This window comes from Pleurodeles waltl, chromosome 10, assembly GCF_031143425.1.
Source record: "Pleurodeles waltl isolate 20211129_DDA chromosome 10, aPleWal1.hap1.20221129, whole genome shotgun sequence".
Lineage (NCBI taxonomy): Eukaryota > Metazoa > Chordata > Amphibia > Caudata > Salamandridae > Pleurodeles > Pleurodeles waltl.
The window spans coordinates 256,309,122-256,333,737 of NC_090449.1; the positions used below are offsets into that span (position 1 = coordinate 256,309,122).

At 45.9% G+C, this 24,616-nt stretch overlaps 1 protein-coding gene and 1 long non-coding RNA gene across 3 annotated transcripts in view; one reads left to right on the top strand and one right to left on the bottom strand.

The window, feature by feature from the left end:
• LOC138261429 (uncharacterized) overlaps nt 1-8,484 on the top strand; it is a 71,219-nt gene extending 62,735 nt beyond the window's left edge. Inside the window, exon 4 of the long non-coding RNA XR_011199091.1 lies at nt 7,684-8,484. This is a non-coding gene — a long non-coding RNA (uncharacterized lncRNA). The remainder of the gene's footprint in view (nt 1-7,683) is intronic.
• The window catches only part of C10H16orf96 (chromosome 10 C16orf96 homolog), a 212,007-nt gene that overhangs the window by 178,198 nt on the left and 9,193 nt on the right, over nt 1-24,616 (bottom strand). The window lies entirely within an intron of this gene.

A 24,616-nucleotide genomic window follows, 5' to 3' on the forward strand; every position in this document is an offset into this window, starting at 1 on the left:
ATGTCACTGTTTTTTTGTCTTTCTCTTCCTCCTTCTTTTCCCCTTTTGTGTTTTTCTCTCTCTTGTTCTGGGTCAGAGTCTGATGAGGTAAAATAAGTGCTGGTCACCAAAAATGAGTGCCAGTGGGCCACACCTGCAGCCACCGGCTCAAAATAAGCAATGGGAAGGGAAGTGACAGAGCACTGTACATTACTTCAAACTGCACTTTGCACTTTTGTATATGAAGGAGCTAGACGCTCGTTTTTAATAGAAACATAACTCGTTTTTATTGCCGCCATTTTGAGGGTTAGCACTCTAGCTTCTAGTGCTGGAGGGCTATTTAGCCACACTATGAGCGCGGCGCGCCGAGCGCCAAAGGCAAGCCCGTCTGCGCCCGTCCGCGCCAGAACGAGCCAAGAGCCTAGAAATTATGCCCGAGTCCTAACTGAAAAGATGGTTATCACTTATTCTAGAGAGGAGCTACTTCTCCTTAACAAAAAACCTCCTGCCTTGTGTAGCAAAAGCCTAGACCCACATAAGGTCAAATCTAGATGCCCCAGGTGTGCATGGTCACTTAAAACGTTCACAGACCATCGACAAGCGGAAAATCATGATAAATTATCCATTTGCCTAGTTAACTGTCGTTCACTAGGAGCTCATACAATGGATATCCATCTTTTAATAGAACAAATCGAACCCCTGGCCTTGTTTCTAACAGAAACATGGCTGGATGAAAGCTCTGCACCAGATGTTGTTATGGCCCTTCCCACAGGCTATAAGATCAGCAGAGTGGACAGACCTAGCAGAGGGGGAGGCATTGCAGTCATTCTTAGAGACACGTGTAAGATCAATTCCGCCCCCACCCTAATCAAAGGTTGCGAGAGCATGTCGTTCGCCATCAATGTAAACCCTCATTACACACTTTCGGGTGTTTTGATTTACCGTCCACCTGGTCCCATGGGAGATTTTATAATGTCACTAGCAGAACACACCTCACAATTAATACACACTAAACCCAACTTTTTAGTGCTGGGTGATTTTAACCTTCATGCGGAGAACACAGATAATGCGTCCTCTAAGATGCTGATAGCAGACATGAATGCATGTGATTTAAGACAACTTATTCAAGGCCCCACCCATGTTAAGGGTCATACACTTGATCTGTTTTTTTCTAATAACCCAAATATAAAATTTCTATCATCCTGCCCGCTAGCATGGTCGGATCATTTCCTCCTAGAAATGGAATTACATATCATGCACTACAAGATCCCTGATATGGGGGCAATCCCCCGCAGAAGGAAATGGCACAGATTAAAATCCTCAGATTTCGTCTCCGCTTTGGAGAAAAATAGACCAGGAAGTATTAATACAAATAACATAACAGACTTTTCGCATTCTGTTAATAAATGGATAGAGAACAGACTAGAGGAGACTATACCCCTCTCCTCGTCTAAAAGCACCCGGCGTAAGAAGTCGGCTCCATGGTACAATGCATGCCTATTAGAGAAGAAAAGAGAGTGTAGGAAACAAGAGAGGAGATGGCGCTGCACCCAAGATGAATCCATGAAAAGGGATTATAAAAATCTGATCCGAGATTATCATTTGGAAATTAAAAAAACTCAGGCGACCTATTACTCAGGAAAAATTGAAGCAGCTGCCAACTCACCCAAGGAGATCTTTAATGCCCTAAAAGATCTTATCCATCCAAGAGAGGAGGCAGAAATTAGGGACTCCCCCCAACAACATGTAGAAGATTTGGCTAGTTTTTTTCTGGATAAAATCCAGAATATCTATCTAGCCTTTCCCAATTCCCCTAATAACGAGCAGAAGAGAATAAGCCAAGAGATCGGGGAGGTAACCCTTTTCACAAACTTTACTCCTATCAGTTTGGACAGAGTTACCAATCTATTGAGCTCAACAAAATCGGGCTCCCCACTAGATCCTGCCCCCCCCAGATTCTATCCTTGGGAATTTCAGCATTAGGGCCGATAATAAAGAATCTTATTAACACCTCACTGAGTGACGGCACCGTACCTGACCATTGGAAACAAGCCATTGTCAAGCCACTTTTGAAGAAAACCAGCCTAGATCCTAAGATCCTGAGCAACTATAGACCTATCTCACTACTGCCCCTAATTGCCAAACTGGCGGAGAAACATGTACACTCTCAGTTATCCACACTCCTGGAAGAAAAGAATCTTATACATCCCACCCAGATGGGTTTTAGACCTAAACATGGTACAGAAACCGCACTGATTGCCATTACAGAAGAGGCACGGAAGAGGATGGATATACGCATGGAAACCGCGATTATCCTCCTTGACCTAAGTGCGGCCTTTGATACAGTTGACTTAAAAATCCTCATAGAAAGGGTACGAGGATGTGGAATTGCCGGTACCGCGTTAGACTGGATTTGCTCCTTTTTATATGGGAGGTCATTTCAGGTACTCGATAGAGAGTATATCTCTAGGAGCACCTTCAGTAGCTGTGGTGTTCCTCAGGGCTCGGCCTTAAGTCCATTACTTTTTAACATCTATATGAGGCCATTAGCAGGCATAGTTGACCCGTTCGGACTGAACCTAGTATCATATGCAGATGATACGCAGCTGATAGTCTCCTTTTCTAATTCCCACCCAGATATGGGCTCAGCTCTAGGTCCGTGTATGAAAGCAGTTGCAACCTGGATGGCTGATAGTAAATTAAAGCTCAACGATGACAAAACAGAGGTTATGTTTTTTGGAAATAAAATTCCCCTTTTTAACTCTAGCCTACTGAGAGGAGTATCGACCCTCCCCTCCCCTAAAGGTCTCATTAAAAGCTTAGGGGTATGGCTGGACCCTATTCTCTCAATGGCCCAACATGCGAATAGAATAGCAGGCACTGCTTTTGCTCTGCTAAGGACCCTGAGGAAGGTTTTAACTATTTTACCTTTCCCAGCAAGAAGATTGGTTGTCCAGGCACTGATTGGTGCTAGGATTGACTATGGTAATGCTTTGTTTATTGGCTCCCCAAAATATGTAATTCAGAGATTACAAAGGGTACAAAATGCAGCAGCTCGTCTGCTACTAAACATTCCTAAACAACATTCAATACGGCCAGGAATTGTCTCCCTACACTGGCTCCCGGTAGCGGAAAGGATTCAGTTCAAGACCCTGTGCCACTTTCATAGATCCATATTTGATAAGGGACCTGAAATGCTGAAAACACTGGCACAGGTTTACATTCCAGCCAGGCCACTTAGATCCTCCTCAGCTAATCTGGCCATAATTCCAACAACGAGGAAAGCCAGATGGGGAGGAAGATCAGTAGCATATCAAGGCGCTCTGCTCTGGAATAATCTCCCTCTCAAGATGAGAGTAAACCCTCAAGAGATGTCGTTCAGAAAGGAACTGAAGACTTGGCTATTTAAAACTTAAAACCCTCATATAAATTTAAACAGTATGTCACCGTTATGGCAGTATAAGCGCTACGAGGCCGTTGGGCAGTTAGGCGCTATATAAACCTTTATAACATAACATAACTTCAGTGTCATTTTATGGGATGGACAAAATTGCCAGGTGCTCCCAAATTCAAAGGGGTCCACCCAGCAAAGGACACTCCCTCCCTCTCTACCTCACCTCTGTTTGTACTGTTTTATATATCTCTGCCTGTCTTCTTCTCACTGCCTAACTCTACCTTTGACTCAGTTTATCTTTGCCTAGAATTATTTTAAAGATTTTTGCGTCCCCTGGAGAGATGCAATTCAACAATTTTGTGTGACCACTGTTTCTAAAAGTTTTTTTAGCTTCCTGCGCTCCTCAATTAGGTGAAAAACGTAATAAAAGTCAACATTGTTATAACACAACCTCCAGGAATATTCTTTGTTCAGGGCCCGAAAAACATACTTAAATGGATGCTGCATTATTGGGGAATTGGCCACTGGATCGTAAACCTAGTGGGGATTGCACAAATACCATTCTCACATTAAAATACACATTTTCAGGTACAGGGAGTATAGGAAAATGGCCCTTGTTGCAGTTACACTCCCCCCCCAACTTTTTGCCTGATATTGACTTGAGAGTGTGCTGGGATCCTGCTAACCAGGCCCCAGCACCAGTTTTCTTTCCCTAAAAATGTTCCATTGTTTCCACAATTGGCACACCTCTGGCACATAGATAAGTCCCTTGTAAAAAGTACCAGAGGTAGCAAGGGCCCTGTGACCAGGGAAGGTCCCTAAGGGCTGCAGCACGTGTTGTGCTACCCTGAGGGACCTCTCACTTAACACATGCACACTGCCAGTGCAGATAGTGTGTGTTGGTGGGAAGCAAAAGGCAAAGTCGACATGGCATCCCCCTCAGGGCGCCATGCACACAAAACACTGCCTGTGGCATAGGTAAATCACCCTTCTAGCACACCTTACAGCCCTAAGGCAGGGTGCACTATACAGCATGTGAGGGCATAGATGCATGAGCAATTTGCCTCTACAGTGTCTAAGTCCATTCTTAGACATTGTAAGTACAGTGTGGCCATATTAAGTATATGGTCTGGGAGTTTATCAAAACAAACTTCACAGTTCCATAACAGCTACACTAAATACTGTGAAGTTTGGTATCAAACTTCTCAGAATAATAAACCCACACTGATGCCAGAGTTGGATTTATAAATAAATGCACACAGAGGGCATCATAGAGATGCCCCCTGTATTTTACCCAATCCTTCAGTGCAGGACTGACTGGTCTGTGCCAGCCTGCCACTGAGAGATAAGTTTCTGACCCCCTGAGGGGAGAGCCTTTGTGCTCTCTGAGGACAGAAACAAAGCCTGCACTGGGTGGAGGTGCTTCACACCTCCCCTGCAGGAACTGTAACACCTATCGGTGAGCCTCAAAGTCTCAGGCTTCGTGTTACAATGCGCCAGGGCACTCCAGCTAGTGGAGATGCCCACCCCCCGGACAAAGACCCCACTTTTGGCAGCAAGTGCAGAGGGATAATTAGGAAAAACAAGGAGGAGTCACCACCTCAGCCAGGACCACCCCTAAGGTGTCCAGAGCTGAAGTGAACCCCTCCTTGCAGAATCTTCCATCTCGGTTTGAAGGACAGGGACCAATAGGGACAGGAATGTGCTTCCCTCCCCAAAGGGAGTGAGTACATGGGGGGTGTAGCCACTCTCAGGGACAGTAGCCATTGGCTACTGCCCTCTAACCCCTAAAAACGCCCCTAAATCTTGTATTTAAGGGCTTCACTCCTGATGACCTCACAAGAAGAAGGCCTGCTTAGTGGAAACCCCAGCAGAGAAGGAAAGGAGACAACAACTGACTTGGCCCCAGCCCTACCATTCTGTCTCCTGCTTCAAAGAACCTGCAGAAGAAAAGCAACGTGTCCTGCAGGTCCAGCTACCTCTTAAAAACCTTTAGAAGACTGCCTGCATCACAGAGGATCAAGAACTCCCGTGGACAGTGGCCCAGTCAAGAGAAGAACAGAAGAAGAAACCTCTTCTGAAGGACTCCCACCTCACTCCAGAAGCGTGAGTTCTAACCACTCTGCACCTGACGCCCACAGCCCGAGTCCAGGTGGCCCAACTGACCAGAGAGGATCCCCCAGGCAACGGCGACCAAGTACCCACCATGGGTTGACCTCTCCACACCTCCACGACGGCACCTGCAGAGGGAATCCGGAGGACCCCCCTGACCGCGACTGCCCTGGACGAAAATAATCGACGCCAAAGGACCCACTGCACCCGCAGTCCCCAGTCCTTGGAGAAATCGACATCCGGTGCACAACGATTAACAGGCGGTCCTCTTCACTGTCCGACCGGTGGTGTGCCCAAGACAGCCCCTCCTCCCCCGGATCTCGTCTGCAGCGCCTGAGTGACCCCCAGGGTAACCTGACGCCCTGTTTGCACCCTGCATGTGGCCGCCCCAGTGCCACTTAGGGTGTGGGATTGGTGCCTACTTGGGGCCCCTCCAGTGCTCCTCTATTCCCCGCTGGTCTGCCCTCTGAGCTGCGGGCACTTATCTGCTGGCAGAGCCAATTCTGAGTACCCGCTGTCTCCATAGGAGCCCACCTTAAAATTGGTCAACTTTGACCTCTGCACCCGGCCGGCCTTGTGTTGCTGGTGGTGGGTGTTTGGGGTTGACATGAACCCCCAACAGTGGACTACCTATAACCTGGAGACTGGAACTGTAAGTCATGTACTTACCTCTAAACCTATACTTTATTTTCCTCCCCAGGAACTGTTCTGAAAATTCACTGTGTTCACTTTTAAAATAGATGTTCTCTGTTTTCTTAAAAACTGTTTACTTGACTAAAGTGAAACAAAGTTACATTGATGTCTATGCTAAGTACTTACCTGCAAAGGTATTTACCTCTGAAATGTGTCTTGTGGTTCTAGAAGTAAAGTAACAAACCTATATTTTTCTATATAAAATCCTATTGGTCTGGAGTTAAGTCATTGAGCACGTGTTTCTCTGTGTATATACAACTAATGCTTAACAGTACCCTCTGATAAGCCTAACTGCTCGACCACACTACCACAAATAGAACATTAGTATTATCTATTATTGCCTCTGTCAAGCCTCTTGGGGAACCCCTGGACTCTCTGCACAATATATCTCATTTTGACATAATTTATACAGAGCCAGCTTCCTACAGGGAGATGAAGTGATTTGCCCAGAATCACACAATGTTGACACAAGCGCTGAGGTAGGGATCCCAATCTGGGGCCCTAGTGTTCAAAATCTGCTACTGCTAGGCCACATCTACTCCAGCAGAATGACTTTTCAGACTTTTAAAATTCCACAAATCCAGAGTCTGTGAGTCAGAAGTGAAATTGTTAAATCAAATTGATTATTTTGCTCATAAACCAACACTTTGGTGCACTAATGTTCGTGAACTGGGCTTGATGGCCTGGAAAGAGAGTGAGTGAGGCATTAGAAATGTATTCCACGTGCAGAATTTCTGCACCCAGCGCTAAGAACAGATCCATATCTGTGAGATAAAATGTTCCAATAATGCTGTTGAAATGTAAATCTCCTGTCCAAACCCCCTACGCTCTGCTCCCATAGACTGAGACACAGCTGTGACCACAGAAGATTTTAGTCTTGATTTTAAAATACTTGGGCACAACGGTCAATTCTGTAGCACTGTACCCGGTAGATTGCTTTAGGGACAGGAAGTGAAAGAGCTGTGGATAAAACATTTAAACAGGGCCCACCAAGGACTCCGTGCTTTGAAGATCAGGAAGATACAGGAGTCTTACACTGGGTAACAGTAGCGTATTACATTTACAGTGCTTAGAAACAGTAAAACTGAGGTGTGAGACATTATATAAAGGGACTTATGTTTGCAACAAGCCTCTGTGGCCAATAGGCTTGCTGGATCCCAAAGCCGGGGTCTGCATGCAGACCTTGAGCCGACAATGTTATCGGTACCATTTGGGGGGATGGGTTCTAATATGATTTATTGGCAAGGTATGGGCGCCTAGAGATGGAAAATATGTGGTAGCAAGTCATAACTCTTTGCCTTTTGTGATTTACCACTCTAGTCCCAAGATACCTTGATGTAAATGGCCATTTTTTCATAATTTTTATTATTGTGAATTGTATTATTAAAAATTAAAATTACAGTAAATGTGATTATATACATTTATAAAAATTATAATAGTAATTATGATTATATTAAGTACACCAACTAAAATGTATACATTTTTAAATTAATTTGTTTTTCTAGAGCTGGTGGTGAACGACAATGCAGCATCATGAAGAAGTCTGAAACAAGTACATCCTGTCCTTCTGATCCCGAGTGTATAATTAATTTACGGTCAAGTGTCCAACATGGAGTTACGCTGACAAGCCCGCAGGACTACTCATCATGGAAAACTTTGTTAGAGGCAGCTCAAGTAAGGAATCACGTTCCACTGTTAGACATCGCGCAAAATGTGGAAAGCAACATGGTTCCCCAAGTATTTTAACATAGGAAGTGCAGCAGCCTGTTACTATGAAGAGAGATTTACAGACTTTTAAGCGAAAAGCTCAAGCAAGTGTCAGTGATGATGCCGGAACGAGTGAGTGCACGAGTAAACGCTTAAATAGAAGAACCTCACTGAAGTCAAACGTGTATGCTGAAGAATGTATATTTTGTGGAAAGATAAAATGCTACAAGGGAACATCAGCGTGTTAGATATTAACCAAGGCCACGAAGCTTAGAGCTAACAAAAGGCTTCAAAAGTGTGCAACCATTAATTGTGATTCAAAGATCTTAACAGTTTGTAGTAGGGATATAGTGGCTGCAGAAGCCCATCATCATGCATCTTGTTATAGGAACTATACAAGGGTTAAAGCAAAGGAGGACGATCATGCATCTAGCATTCAAACAGATTAACCTATTAAGAACAGCGAAAAGACAATCAGAGGGGAAGAACTCTGGCACCAGTTACAGAGAATCTCAGCTTCCCAGATTGGCAAATAGTGGAGAAAATTCCTAAATCACGTAAGGAATAAAACAACTCTTATCACATTTCTTGTTAACGAATGGAGGAAACCAGAGTATTTTGTAAAGCTTGAGAATAAAACACTACTAGCAAACTGTGAAGATAAATGCTACAAAATCACATCTGAACTGAGCAACAAAGTGCTCGATCTTAATAGTACACACAAAGAAGCAGATGGTTGTTTGTCTGCATGCTGCACACACTGATAATGAGGGTTATGAGGCAATAATGATAATCTCAGATGACACCAATGTGTTCATTATGTGTTTGGGGTTCTATGACAGAATCGTGGCTAAATTGTTTCTGAAATGTGGTGCTAAAATACGCATATGAGTCTTCGACATTGGGAATATAGCTTCGACTTTTGGTGAAAATGATTGTCGAGCTATGATAGGTCTCCATAGGTTTACCGGATGTGACACAGTAACCTCATTCGCAGGAAAAGGAAAAGTAAGTGCATTCAAAATTCTGTCTACCAACAGACCTTCTTTTTACTGGATATAACGTAGATACGGTGGTCTTTAACACCACCACCCGGCACATCTATTTTCTCCAATGATGTAAAATATCTAAGCTCCTACAATGGCCTAGTGATGTAGGCTACTTGTTACATCTGCCTTAAAGCCTGCACCAGCATATGACCAAGTAACCAAGAGGCACATTTACTAAACTTTCACGCTATGCAGCAAGGGAACTTGTTGCACTGCATGAAAGGGAGAGAGCAGACAAGCGCCATATTTAAAAAGATATGGAGCATTTCTGCTCTGACTTTGAACTGTCACACTGTGCACCCTAGATCCAGCGAAGACACCCTTGCACCATAGTGAAAGGATGCCTGCATTACAGGCAGGATTGTTTGTGCCACAAGGGTCTCCTTAGAGGTATTTTCCTCTTTCTACTTGTGCTGAAGAATGCAGCACACATGGAAAGAGGAAATAACGAGGAGCAATAAACATTTTCCTCCTTGATATGCCCCCCTTTAGGAAGGCGCAGCATTTTGATGCATTCCCATGCAAGCCTTTGTAAATCTGGGAATGCGCCTAAATCCATGGGTGGAAGCATGGGAACACCCATGCTCCACTCATGGAGCACCTCCCAAGTTGAAATGTAACGGAACAAAGCGAAAGCAGCTGCCTTGCATTACATTTCTTTACAAAGACCTGCCAGGTCACACAAATCAGGACTTCGTGGATTTGAAAATATTACTTGAGCCTTTACGTTGTCCTTGCATTGCCTTGTATGACTCCTGGACAACACAAAGGCTTTATAAATATGGGCACAAGTGCGAAAGTTTTTCTTCTGCTTGGAACTCAGAAAACCCATCTACCAAATTACACTCACAGAAAATATGTGTAAGATAGTTAAAGTTTATGTGGTCAATTGTAATAATGCACTTTTGTGAAAAAGTCCATGAAGAAATGCTGCCCCTTACATGGGCCACATATCACCCATAGAATAGCTCATGAAGAAAACACCCAACTAAGGTCCTCGTTACGAGTTTGGCGGGTGGAAAAGGCCAACTTCCAAACTCAAGCGGTCGGGTCACTGCCAGTGGGGTGACCTTCCTGCAACCCCTATTACGAGTTTCCTGCTGGCCCACTGGTAAACAGCCCACAACATTGACGCCGGCTCGTAATCGAACCGGCTGCAATGTCGCGGTGCATAGGGTGCAAAAGCATCCATCATGCCTTTCACTGTCTGCTAAGCAGACAGTGAAAAGTGTGATGGGGCTGTCCGTGGGGGCTCTTGCTCTGCCCATGCCAAGTGCATGGACAGTGCAGGGTCCCCCATGGAGCCCCTGCACCCCATCTCTGCCAGCTTTTACATGGCGGTGCAACCGCCATGTAAAAGTTAGTGGAGAGGGGGGTTGTAAACCCCAGGGCGGAGCTGCATGCAGCGATGCCCTAGCGAATTAGGACCGCCAGCACCGCCAGACCCTCCGGTAGAGGGAAACTGGCAGTGCTGCCGGTCTGACCATGGCTGCTTTGGCGGCGGTAAGAATGCCACAGCGAGTCTGGTGGTCCTAGGACTGCCAGACTCATAATGAGGGCCTAACATTTTTCAAGAGTACAGCAACTGATGAGATCCAGCCTGGTTACAGAACACGAGTGAAGAAAGTCAGTTGGATATCTCTTTCATGCAGGTTGTTGCTTCTCTAAGGTTACATTGACGGTACATGGCTAAAGGAGTATGCTTTACCGAATGGCAGTGGTGGATATGAGGGTTGCCATCAACATACAATTCTCTTGCAACCGTGAAAGACTCAAAGGGTAATCACTGCTAATCGTCTTGTGGAACTCATTGAGGTGCACTGCCCTAGTCACTTACGTCATGGAAGTCTATGGATGCCATCACGTGGTTGCAGGCCAGAAACAGTTGCTATGTTGCTAATGCACTATTGATTGCTCACAGAGGAACACTTATGTTGTAGTTACAAAATGTGGTTTAAGACATTTGCAATTAACTCTTCTGAAGTGGTTTTCTGAGTACTGCTATGTACAGCCAGCAATGAAGCGGCCATGGAGTGACTAATATGGGTGTTGTCCGAGTGATTTGTGAGAACTGAGAGTTTTCTGGAAATATCTCCTACTAGCTACCAGTCTGCTGCCTAAAGCCCTAGTTGTCTTTCCTTTGATTTTGAAATATATTCCAGAGGCAACTTTCCACTGCTCACCTACAACACACAAACACCAAGGCTCAGATTTACTATCATTCATGCAATGCAGCGCTCCTTGCGCAGGGCCAGTTTCACAAAAGGCCAGATTTACGAACCTGTCATACAGTGCAGAAGGACACCTTTGCGTGAAAGAGAGAAAACAGGAATGCACCATGTCTACAGGGATATGACTCTATCCTGCTTTCTTCCTAACACTAACTCACAATCAGGCTTCAGAGTGCCATGCGCACACCTTTGCACCATACTGCAAAAGGTGTTTGTGTGACTCTAACACAGGTTTTGTACTGGAAGGGTACTCTTCCAGTACAAAATACGATGCTAGACACCCATATGCCTCTTCTCACTTTGGATGTGTGCTGTACAGTGTAGCACACATGCAAAGTGGGAAAAGTTAGGAGAAATAAAAGCCTTACTCATTTTTAACCACTCTTTCAAGTGGGGTTAATGTTTTGCGCAAAACCTTTTCTACTAATGATAATAGTTAGGGTTTTTAGTAAAAAACACAGGTGGTTGCACAGGAATGCCAATGTACAACCCATGGAATGCCCCCTTGACGCAGAGTAACATGAAGAAGCACTTCACAATGGTTTGCGTTACTTTCAGGCAACACCCTGAGAGATTCGAGTAAGCAGCAAAATATTTTTTGATGCTATGAACGGTCAATTGTGCTCCAGAGACATATTCCTTCACCGAAGAGCACAGAAATTATGCAGTTCAAGAAAGAGTGAGTGTTGACAGAGTTTACCAAGAATTGTGAGAAAGATGCAAGGCAGGTTATCACAGAGGGTGGAAGGCATGGACCCCTTCCGCACAGTAGGCCAAGAGGTAAGGAACATCTTTGTTTGCCAGGGCATTAAAGGAAGGAGCCTGTGACTGCAACTGTGAAGTAGAACATGTAGGTCAGGAGCCCAAATGAAAAAACAAAGAAACAGAGAAGAGCAGAGATGTGACAATGAGTGGGCATAATCAGCTAGTACAAGTCAGATGGCTGCCTAGAAATGAGTAGGTCAGAAGACACACTCAAAGAGGGTATTTTATGTTTAAGATAAGAAAAGCGTTGCAGGTGCCACAGTGGAATTTACACCACTCAGGTAGATTGGCGGCAAGTCATGGTCTCACCTTGGTGGGAAGTGCTTTAAAGTGAACTGCGGAAACCGAAAACAGAGGGAATGAAACAAGCAAACCCCCAATCATAGTATAAAATAGGCCTCGGAAGTGCCTGATAGGTGGTGATCTTTTTTTATTAACACAATTATATTGTTCTACCAGACAGTAGTTACTTACACGTGTGACTCCAACAATTCGCACACTTTTCTGTAGAACTTTATGCGTTTGCCACACCACAACTGGAGTACGTTTTTGGGCCTCCTGTACAACATCCAATATTTCCCTTACAAAGTAAACTAGTCCACGTGCTTCCAACTATGCACTCCGAAAAAGCACAGTAGGAACACAATTACAGTGTTTTGTACACTTGTCACGGGTGGGAAACAAAATATAAATTCTACATTTTGTGCAGTCTAATGATGAGGATGTAAATGCCTCTGAGAAAACACGTTTCCATATTGAGTTCAGCAAGCAAATCTTGCCCACATACAATGAAAAGCACAAAGTTCAAGCTCTGAGTGGATGGCTCTCCTGCAAAAAATAGGGCATAAGCACGTGAGATTTATGGAGGGCACAAATGAAGAGAAGAAGTAACTTGTACGAAGGCTCAGTTTGTCCCTGACTATTACAAATCTCATATCTGGATTCCCTATTAATGCAAAAATCTATTGTGAGGGGCGCAGCCATATGAAGAGTTATTCTCACTTTCAGTGAGGTTGGTCACATATCGGAACTGGAAGATATTGACATGGGTCTATGACTTCAGTTGAAGTCACCAGCATATCTCTGTTTGACGTGTACAAGGTTGATATTGACACCATTACTGAAGGTCTGAGGCAAAAGACAAAACTGACCGTGTGGACCTAAATGCTCTGCCATTTAATTCATTGTTGTGGATTAGTCAATGTGACCAACTCATGTCCTTAAGCCGTTGGATTCATTCTCATCGTACCATATCCATCAATCCATGATAAGTCAGGATACTCTTAGGTCACATTACTATCTTTCCATAGTGATTCACCTTCTACATTTCAAATTTTAGGTAACAACACTACTGATATTTAGTGGTCTACATATTATGAAACGTTAGAAGACATTCAATTGTATATATATATATATATATATATATATATATATATACACACATACACACACACACATACACAATGGACTGTCTTCTATTTCTTTCACAGACCCTCAATGTTTACTAGTCAAATAGCTGGATTTTACCTCCATAATTTTATGGTGTTTATTTGAAATGTAATGCAGTGGTATAACAAACACTCAAGGGGAAGTGGTTATTCGAACTCAACCTAATTCCCTACTTTAAATATCTGCACTAGCCATGTATATCTCGAAAATTCAGGTAGGTACAAAAAGTTCTTTTAAAAATCTTCAGTCAATTTTCATACATTTTTGGTGTAAATCACACAAATGATTCCTAAAAACAAGCAAATTAGACCATCTCATCCATACCTTTACAATGTAATTAATATAGTAATTCAATCCACCAGTGTTCTCTTTTTAAATGTCATTTTTGTTATCCCCAACTCTTTTGATCTAAAATTTAAAGTAACTTATATTTTGATGAAGTGTCTTTCACACTTGATTTTCTATTTTTTGTCCCAATGTCTGATTTGTGTTCTTTAGCAACACAAAAGGATAATTGATGGAGTGTTGAAACTTTTCAAACATTCACCCCCGTCACAGATCTGGCTTTAATCCATCATTCTTTTGCTTACCATGCCACCCCAGTTTGGACCCAGCCATATGCAAATCAGTCTTGACCCTGTTCCCCATGGGAACAGTCCAGCCCGAACTGCCAGGCCAGGTCCTCCCTGTACCGGAAACAAGCATCCTGGGACCGGTTTCAGGGTATCACCCTTCATCAGCCAGGCTAGCTTGAATCAAGTGGCACAGTAAGCATCGGACTCACGTCTGGGCACACCCTACTTAGCGCAACTGTAGCAACACAAAAGGGTAATGGACGGAGTGTTGAAACTTTTCAAACACTCACCCCCAGTCACAGATCTGGGTCTAATCCACTGTTCTTTTGCTCAACATGCCACCCCAGTTTGGACCCAGCCATATGCAAATCAGTCTTGACTCTGTTCCCCATGGGAACAGTCCAGCCCGAACTGCCAGGCCAGGTCCTCCCTGGACTGGAAACAAGCATCCTGGGACCGGTTTCAGGGTATTACCCTTCATCAGCCAGGCTAGCTTGAATCCAGTGGCACAGTGAGCAAGGGACCCACCTCTGGGCATACCCTTCCCACTTAGGGCAACTTTAGCAACACAAAAGGATAATGGACAAAACGTTGAAACTTTTCAAACACTCACCCCCAGACACAGATCTGGGTTTAATCCATTGTTCTTTTGCTCACCATGCCACCCCAGTTTGGACCCAGCCATATGCAAATCAGTCTTGACCCTGTTCCCCATGGGAACACTCCAGCTCAAACTGCCAGGGCAGGTCCTCCCTGGACCAGAAACAAGCATCCTGGGACCGGTTTCAGGGTATCAGCCTTCATCAGCCAGGCTAGCTTGAATCCAGGGGCACAGTGAGCAAGGGGCCCACATCTGGGCATGCCCTTCCCACTTGGGGCAACTTTAGCAACACAAGAGGAGAATGGACGGAGTGTTGAAACTTTTCAAACACTTACCCCCAGTCACAGATCTGGGTTTAATCCATCGTTCTTTTGCTCACTATGCCACCCCAGTTTGGACCCAGCCATATGCAAATCAGTCTTGACCCTGTTCCCCATGGGAACAGTCCAGCTCGAACTGCCAGGGCAGGTCTTCCCTGGAGCAGAAACAAGCATCCTGGGACCGGTTTCAGGGTATCAGCCTTCATCAGCCAGGCTAGCTTGAATCCAGGGGCACAGTGAGCAAGGGGCCCACATCTGGGCATGCCCTTCCCACTTGGGGCAACTTTAGCAACACAAGAGTATAATGGACGGAGTGTTGAAACTTTTCAAACACTTACCCCCAGTCACAGATCTGGGTTTAATCCATTGTTCTTTTGCTCACTATGCCACCCCAGTTTGGACCCAGCCATATGCAAATCAGTCTTGACCCTGTTCCCCATGGGAACAGTCCAGCTCGAACTGCCAGGCCAGGTCCTCCCTGGACCGGAATCAAGCATCCTGGGACCGGTTTCAGGGTATCACCCATCATCAACCAGGCAAGCTTAAATCCAGTGGCACAGTGAACAGTGTTCTGCCAGTCTCACTCATATTGTTTGGGATGACAGCCTGGTGTCATTACTAAGAATATTAGTTTCATAAAAGTAATATTGATACTAAAAACACCAAATCAGCAATGGCAGTGCATTGGCAGGAGGCATGCATAATCCCAACCAGGTAAGATTCCAAAGTATAAAGCAAATACATAGACCAGAGAAAGGAGGCGATGCTGGTGAGAAGGGAATATTATTGAACTGCATGTCTTACATGGTTTACAACCAAATGGTTTAAATGTCAAAGTTGAACTGTTGTAATTTTTATGGCAGAGATTAAGGATTATTGAAAACTTCTGTTGCTTTTATCAGTGGTGGCTCGCGGGTGGGAAAAGGGACAGCGCAGCATGTGGCAGGGGGAGTAACAAGAAAAATAATAATAATTAAAAAAATAACTTACCTTGGGCGCCGCACCGGTGATCTGCTCCGCTCCACTTCTCTCCTCTGCTGCAGGCACAAGCTCCCAGCCTACCCTGCCTCCAGTCCTAACACTGCTTTCATGCTGCTAGCAGTATGAAAGCAGAGTTAGGATTGGAGGGAGCGCCCAGCGAGGGCACTCCGAGGCAGATTGAACGTCTCTGCCTGATGTCTTTAACCCAGCAACGCAGTGCCTGCATTGCTGGGTTAGAGAGAGCCCAGTGTGCATGTGTGTTTGGCTGGCCTGAGACGGCCGGCTAAACATACATGCTATGTGCTCGTCACAGCCCCATGGCCCGCCCCTTTTACTATAAAATGATAATAAACATTATCATTTTAGAGTAAAAGTTTTCCTGCTGCTGGCGGGGGCGACAGTCTTTTATACTGTAGCATAAGGGTACATTTAACGAACAGGTTGTTTTCTTCTACATATTGCAAGGGGTGAAATAGTGCTACACTGAAAATGGTTTGAACCTTTAAACTGGAGGGATCAGCATGTGAGTAATTGATCTTTTTTAACAGTGTGTGAGTGGACATGAGGTATGTGTCCATTCTTTTGTTTGAGTGAAGATGAAGGTAATGATTTATTTTGTGTTGAAACAAAATAGCCCCCGCATTAGCGTAAGGTGCAGAAATGGCTTGTAGATATAGAAATAAGAGGTGGCAACAATAAAGCTCTCATTATGACCCTGGCGGTCTTTTGACCGCCAGCGTTAATGTGGCAGTATCACAGCTAACAGGCTGGCGGTGTAAACCACCACATTATGAGTGCGGCGAGTTGGCCCCTGCCAGCGCGCCACATCTCCACTCATACCGCCATGGCGGTATGAACCGCCGGGCCAGAGATGTACATCTCCGACCCGGCGGTACACAGCAGACTGCCAGCTGCAGTATGAGCTGGCCTACCGCCATGGTTTCCGCTGCAGTAGCACCGCCACGAAAACCATGGCGGTAGGGCTACCGGTGACAGGGAATTCCATCCCTGTCACCGGTAGATAGCTCCCCCATCCCCCAGCAGGCACCTGACCCCCCCACTCCCCCTACTGTGACAGCGCCTCCCACCCCGCTACTGTTACAGCACCCCCCACTCCCCTTCCCGCATCCATGCACACATACACCTACACGCACCACGCATACACCCATTCACTCACACTCATCCATACACGCATTTACTAACACTCATCCATACACGCATTCACTAACACTCATCCATACATGCATTCACTCACACATACTCACATGCATTTACTAACACTCATCCATACACACATTCACTAACACTCATCCATACATCCATACACGCATTCACTCACACATACAAACATGCATTCACTAACACTCCTCCAAAAACGCATTCACTAACACTCATCCATACCCGCATTCACTCACACATACTCGCACGCATTCAGGCGCGCATACACAAAAATCCAAACATGCATACTCATACGCATACACAGTGACATGCAGACACGCACTCACTTCAATATATTTGATAAAAAAGGAATTCAAAGGCTTACTGAAGAAGGAAGAAGTGAGTTTGAAAGAAGGAGCAAGGGTAATTGGACTTCTGTCATCATCAATACAGGCCATATTTCCAGGGTTGTTAAATTATAGAGCTTTGCAATGTGTCAACAGGTCAGGTTTGAACTGAGGAATATGGTACAGAGACAAAGTAAGGTTGTCTCTGTAATTGCACAGGAGGAATTGAAATTGTGGCTAGGAAATTTACAGGCATGGAATAGCTGAGCAATATTTGGGGACCAACCGAGACTAAGTATTAGAAACAGATGTGAGCAATGTAGGCTGGGGAGCAAGATTGTATGCACAGGCAACAGGAGGAAAGTGGAGTTTGGAAGAGAGGAAAGATCATATCAATTGTTTGCAGAGGAAGGCAGGAGAGTTAGCTTTTTGCATTTTCAGGGAACAAGTCCAGGTTTGCACTGCACCATGAATCAGCCTATGAAATGGGAATACTTCCTCAGTCTCTGAGGGAGGCGGTACAGGTGGTCCTTCCCAAACCAGACAGAGATCCTCTGCTGCTTGGGTGCTATTGCCCTATGTCCCTTCAAAACACAGACTATAAGGTCCTTGGAAAGGTTCTGGCCAGTAGGTTAATCCATGTAGCCCAGGACTTAATTGACCCTGATCAAAATGGTTTCATACCTGATAGTAACACCTCCCTAAACTTGCGCTACCTTTTCATGGTAATGGACTGGACGATGACCTCCAGATCGGCTCCCTGGATCACTTCTCCCACTATCAAAAAAGTATTTGACACCCTGGGGTGGGCTTACCTGAAGGAGGTCCTCAGCAAGCTGGGTGTAGGACCGTGGTTCTTGTCCTGGGTGTCGCTGTTCTATAACCCACATGCTGACCGGGGTGAAGACAGGTGCTACTATATCATCCCCCATTCCTCATTGAACGGGGCCCTTGGTAGAGCTGTCCCCTCTCACTGATCATCTTCGAACTGGCCATGGAACCCCTAGCTCGTGTACCCCAGGCTAAGGTCCCAGACTGCAGTATCCAGGCCAAGGACAGATGGCATATAATCTCTTTATATGCAGATGACACATTGGTATACCTCACAGAAGATGCGGACAACATCCCACGTCTCATAGACCTCCTATGCCTTTTTGGGGAAGCATCGGTTCTCAAGGTAAACTGGGACAAATCACAACTCTTCCCTCTAACAGTGACTATGGAAGAACAAAGATGGAGACTCCCCAACACTCCTCTCCCCTGGAGTTGTGACACTTTTAAATACTGGGGGGTTAGAGTGTACCATACAGACAAAGACCTGGTAGTCGGTAACCTAGAGAGGGCACTGATGAAGATACAAAGCTCCATGCCCTTTTGGATGGGCCTCCTGCTCTCTCCCATGGGCCGGATTACCATCTCCAAAATGTTAGTGCTCCTAAGACTGCTATTTTTCTTTTCTGCCATCCGTATCCTGTTAACCAAGGGGCTCATTGTATGACTTTGTTCACTTTTTCACATGCACCGCTGAACATAAACCTCTCAATAAGTTCAAAGACCTGGCTCTAATTCTCACCAAGCAGCACACAGACTTGGGTTGAAAGTCTCCCCTTTCTCTCCCTATACAGCTATGGGTCTCTGACTTACGCTCTGGAATACTAGCTGAGCAGGGTGTGTTGTGTAAGCTGAGCACGAGTCATGGTGGACCAACCATAGCCCCGGTCTGGTAAAGGTATCTATCTGTGGTGGAGGCCAAATCCGATGAAAGGCATCCTGAACCCTTAGGCCCTTGATATGCACTTTAACGTTGCAGCACAATTTTTGATAATTTACTTTTGACAAATCCTCTTTTTTATTTTTTAACTGATGTATGTTGAAGATGACTATTATCTCCCTCTCTTACGTTATCTTAGCCCATTGGCCTTTACACCTTTTATCTTTTTTTTTTTTAATTAATTACACCCCTCCTGTATTGAAACAGGAGAGTGTCCCCATAATCAATATTTCTTTGTTAGGAATAGCTGACAAAAAGCTTTAGTGGTCTGAGAAGACTACAAGCCAGCACACAGCACAACACATACATTTTTTTAGATAAGTCTTTACTGACATTTGAAAACACAAACAAATTTGGCATAGGTGGATCATATTACACAACATAGTGTGAGACAGTTTGTGTTATTAGGCTGAGCACTGCTCACATAATATTACAGATATAAGTGAGTTGCCTCCACTGAAAGAACTAAGGCCCGTATTTATACTTTTTTTGCGCCGCATTTGCATCGTTTTTTGACGCAAAAATGGCGCAAACTTGCAAAATACCATTGGATTTTGTAGGTTTGCGCCGTTTTGCGTCAAAAAGTGGCGCAAATGTGGCGCTAAAAAAAGTATAAATACGGGCCTAAGTTAGAAAGTTTGTAGTTGCCGCAGCAAGGTGTTTAATATCCTTAGACTAAAATGGCAAGAGTAGAATGAGCAGAAGAGCAGCTAGCTCAGCCAAACAAAGGTATGCAGGCGTAGGTCAGATCCAGATGGGGGGAGGAGAAGGTCCTTTTAGCCTCCTCCTGATAAAGGGGGACTCGTGGGACAGGAGAGCCTCCCACGGTGCAGCGGGTGGGGTGCAGTGGGGGACAGGTAGTGGAAAGGCAGAGGAGAGGCGGGGAGGGGCATAGGGGGGTTGCCAAAGGGCACCAACGAAGAAGGGGGAGCAGGGCCCACTCCCTGGGCAGATGAAGTCCACATCAAATTGAGTACCACTTCACAGAGCCCACAATGAGTGTGGTAATGATAATAGAATGCATGAATTCCGTGGGTTTATTTTTCTATTAATATATTTTAATTGTTTTGTTATAAGTAACCAACAGTAAAGAAAACAGTGAAATGACACATGCAAGACAGCATTTCCCTAACCCAGGTCTACCTGGCCTCCACAAGCCTGAACAGCCAGCAAATCATCTACAGAATATAAGCGGTCAATGCCCCATACCAGTAGCATGACTCCAAACTGGGAGACACATTCTGCCTCTTTGTCTCGGGGCAGGTATGTGTGGCTCTCCTGACCCCAACTAACTCAAAGTATCCCCATACCCATTCATCCCACTTCTCTTTAGCACCCCAGTCCCTCTGCAACATACCTTAGCAGCCATTTGCAGACTCCCAGCCTCCCTCATATTTTTTTTAATTTCCGTGATCGGTCTCTGTGCTTATACACATCTGTCTCCATCTGCATGCATCTGTCGACCCCCCTCACCCACTCGTGTGCACTTACCATAGCCCCACTGCCCCACCTACCATATATCCGATGATCACTAGCATTTTTTCATATCTGGTCTCATCAGTAGAGTTCCAAATCCCCAGTAGCGAAAGCTTGGGCTGCAATTCAACTGGGCCCTCAATTGCATCCGCGAGGCTGGCGAAAAACTCCTCCCAGAAGGGGTGCACCCATGGGCGGCTCCACAAAGTGTGCAGAAAGAAGCCCTCCATCCTGCTTTTTTGGAGGCACTGCGCATTTCCAATCCTTCCCATTCTACAAAGTAAGGTTATCGTATAGTATGTTCTCTGCAGGATTTTCAACTGAATCAGCTGATACAATGCCATAGTCTCCACCTGCGAGGGAAAGCCCAGTACCGCACACCAATCCTCCTCATGCAGTTCATCCAAGTCCTGCTCCCATCGCTCCTGCAGCCTCCCCAACATCCCCTGCGTGTTCCTCATGAGCATCCAATGTGTCAGCAAAGTTGCCTTCGACCAGACATGACAATCCAGCAACCTCATTTCCAACAGGGACTACTTTTGGGTCTCCTGCTGCCTAGATATCCCTAGATATGCACACCTACAGCATGTGTCGCAACTACCTAAGCCATTGTGTCATGGACATCTGATATTCCATTCACATCCAATACCTCTGCCAATGTGGAGAGACTGATGTCATGCCACCTCTGGGATCCCTGCAGGGTCCTGCAAGCTCCAGTCTGGTCTCCTACAATATGCAGATTTTGCCTCATAGTGAGTCACAGCCTCCCTAGAAATCTGTATGCTCAGGTATTTAAACCTGTGTTGTTCAACCCTTAGTTGTAGGAACAGATCCCTGCCCTGTCTCCACTCATTCATCGGGAATAGCATTGATTTCCGCAGTTGATGATAAAGCCGCAGTATTGTCTGTATATGCGGAAAATATCCTGTAGTCTGGCCAGTGATTAGTCCGTACTTGCTAAGTACAACAGGATATCATCTGCATAGAGCGATATTCCTTCTTCTTAAATCCTGCCCCCTGTCCAGCCCCATATTTGGACATCCATTCTCACCCAATCGCCTAATGTCTCCATTGCTAAGGTAAAGAGCATTGGCGACGGGGAACTCATCTTGTTTCCCTCTCTATATGTGGAATTCCAGGGACAGGCATCTATTAAGTTTCTTGGTATTGGGTAAAGTAACCTCACCCACCATATGTATTGGGGCCAGTAACCCATCCTCTCCAGCATTGCAAACAGGAAAGGCCATTCATCCAAGCAAAAGGCCTTTTTAGCCTCTGGTGAAAGGACAGCCCACTGCTCCAGGGACTGCCCGGCAGTGGGCAGGTGTAGGAAACTACCCTCTTTCTTGGCATGGTTACCCCATTTTCTGCCTGTTGTCAGTTTGTTTGACTGTGTTCACTGGGATCCTGCTAACCAGGACCCCAGTGATTATGTTCTCTCCCTTCAAACTTGGTTACTTGAACCACCTACACCCCACATTTGGCATACTGGTGCCCCCAAGTAAGTCCCTAGTATATGGTGCCCAGGTACCCAGGGCATTTGGGTACCAGGGGATCCCCATGGGCTGCAGCATGTATTATGCCACCCAGCATGTATATGCCACCAGCATGTGTCCTCTGTGCATAAAGCAGTCTGCACTGATTCAGGAACCCCAGTCCCTGCCCTGGCGTGAAACTGGACCATGGAAAGAGGAGTGACCGCTCCCTTGTCCATCACCACCCCAGGGGTGGTGCCCAGTGCTCCCCCAAAGGGTCCCTGGGTTCTGCCATCTTGAATCCAAGGTTGGCAGGGAGCATCTGAGTACCCAGGTCAGGCAGGTGAAGTCGGAGCCCCCTCCTGATAGGTGGTCTCCTGGCTAGGTGACCAATCCCACTTTCAGGGCTATTTAGGGTCTCTCTCTTGAGTGGGTCCTCAGATTCAGCTTGCAAGATTCCGGCAGGACTCCTCTGCAACCTCTACGTCGACTTCTAGCCACTGGAACCACGAATGGACCCTCCAGGAACCTACAATATGCATCCATGACGAAGACTCTGCTTGCAACATTGTTTCCATGGCTCCTTCCCAGTGCTTAATTTGTAAATAAAGAGGTGCCGGTGCTCAAAGCCCTTCTCTTAAACACAAGGCTGCTGTAATTAAATCTGCCAGCACTGAATACTGAGACAGCGTAATCCTGAAGCCATCTAGGGCCTCTTCAATCCATTTACGGCCGCCCCTGCCCTTTCAGCTCATCCTGCAACTTTCTACTTTCTCCCTCTATTACGCTTTTAAGTTTTTCCTTCTTCCGTCTTTCCCATATGTGTCTTTTGCTCGCAGCAAATGCTTGAGGCATAAGAATAATCCCCGGCCCTCACAAATAAGTGCCGGTGCTCAGCACCGGAAACAACAAGCACAAATTAAGCACTGCTCCTTCCAGCTTCTGCAACATTTCCCCAGCTCTCCATCCTCTGAGGGCAGCAAGTCTTCAGTCTGCATGAGAAGAAAGAAGGAATCTCCCTTGGAGTGAAGGAGTCACTTCCCTGCATCTGCAGGCACCAACTACAATGAAGACTAGCTGCGTGGATTTCCTCTCATCTTCAGCTGTGTGGATCCTGCATCACGGGTGGTGGTCCGGAGTAGTCCTCTTGGTCATCTCTGCCAGCTGTCCAACTTTGGTGGATGTAAGCGTTTGCCTTCCCACGCAGGACACTACCCTGTGCACTGCGTCTCTTGCAGCTACCAAGGCTTGTTGGCATCTCCTCCAAGGGATCTTCTCCCAAACCCCCAGCACTCCTTCCTGTGACGCACAGCCCTCTGCGTGCTTCTTCCGCAGCATGTGACCCCTCTCCACTTGTGCTGGGTGGACTGCTCTGCGACTCCTGGTCCCTCTTCCAGTGGGTCTCCTGTGGGGGCTGCCTCTTCTTCTGTGGACTCTCTGCCTTGCTGAGGGTCACCCTTAGGGCTCCCCCTGTGGGTTGAGTCCTCCTGGACCTCGCTGGTCCCCGGCAGCTCCCCTTTTGCTTCACTGCAATGTCTGCCTTTGCTAAGGCTTGTTGGTGGCTTCACCACGCCACTGACCAACTGCAATCACAATCATACATCCGGCATGGGACATCGACTGCATCCTCCAGGAACTCTTCACCTGCTCCAGGGCTGCATTCCTGACTGTCTTCGTCCTACCGTTGATCAACTCCTGCAACCACAGCTGGGTGGGTAGTAGCTCCTGCTCCCCCTGGACTCTTCTGTGACTTCTGGACTTGGTCCCCTTCTCGCACAGGTCTTCCTGTTCAGGAATCCACCGCCGGTTTCTTGCAGTCTTGTCTGGGTGCAACATTTTCTTTTTTTCCTTCCTTTTGGGTGGTGTGGGGGAAAATCCAGCAGCTTACTCCTTTCTTCCTGGTTGCTGGGGGGGGGGGCACTGTGGTACTTACCTTTGAGGTTTACTAGTACCCCCAACTCCTCTCTACACACTCCACTTACCTGGGGGGGGGGAGCTGCATTTGCATTCCATTTTTAATATATGGTTTGGGTTCCCCCTAGGGTCACTATTGTCTATTACTATTTGCACTGTTTTCCAACACTTTCTATGCCTATTGCTGACTAGTAGTGCACATATCTAGTGTGTTACTTATCTCTTATTTGAGGGTTGCTTCTCTAGTACTTTTTGGTAACTGTGCCACTAAAATAAAGTACCTCTATTTTTGTAACAGTGAGTGTTTTCTTTCAGGTGTGTAAGTGCTGTGTGACTCCAATGGTATTGCATGAGCTTTGCATGTCTCCTAGATAAACCTTGGCTGCTCATCCACAGCTACCTCTAGACAGCCTGGCTTCTAGACTCTACCTACACTACACTAATATGGGATACCTGGACCTGGTATAAGGTGTAAGTACCTTAGGTACCTACCACACACCAGGCCAGCTTCCTACAGCAGGTTACTGTGAAGTCTCCACAGGTTCAGTCTGTTCAACCGGTACGGCATAAATCCTGCTTGATCTAGGTGGATCAGTTTAAGCATCACTGCACACAGCCT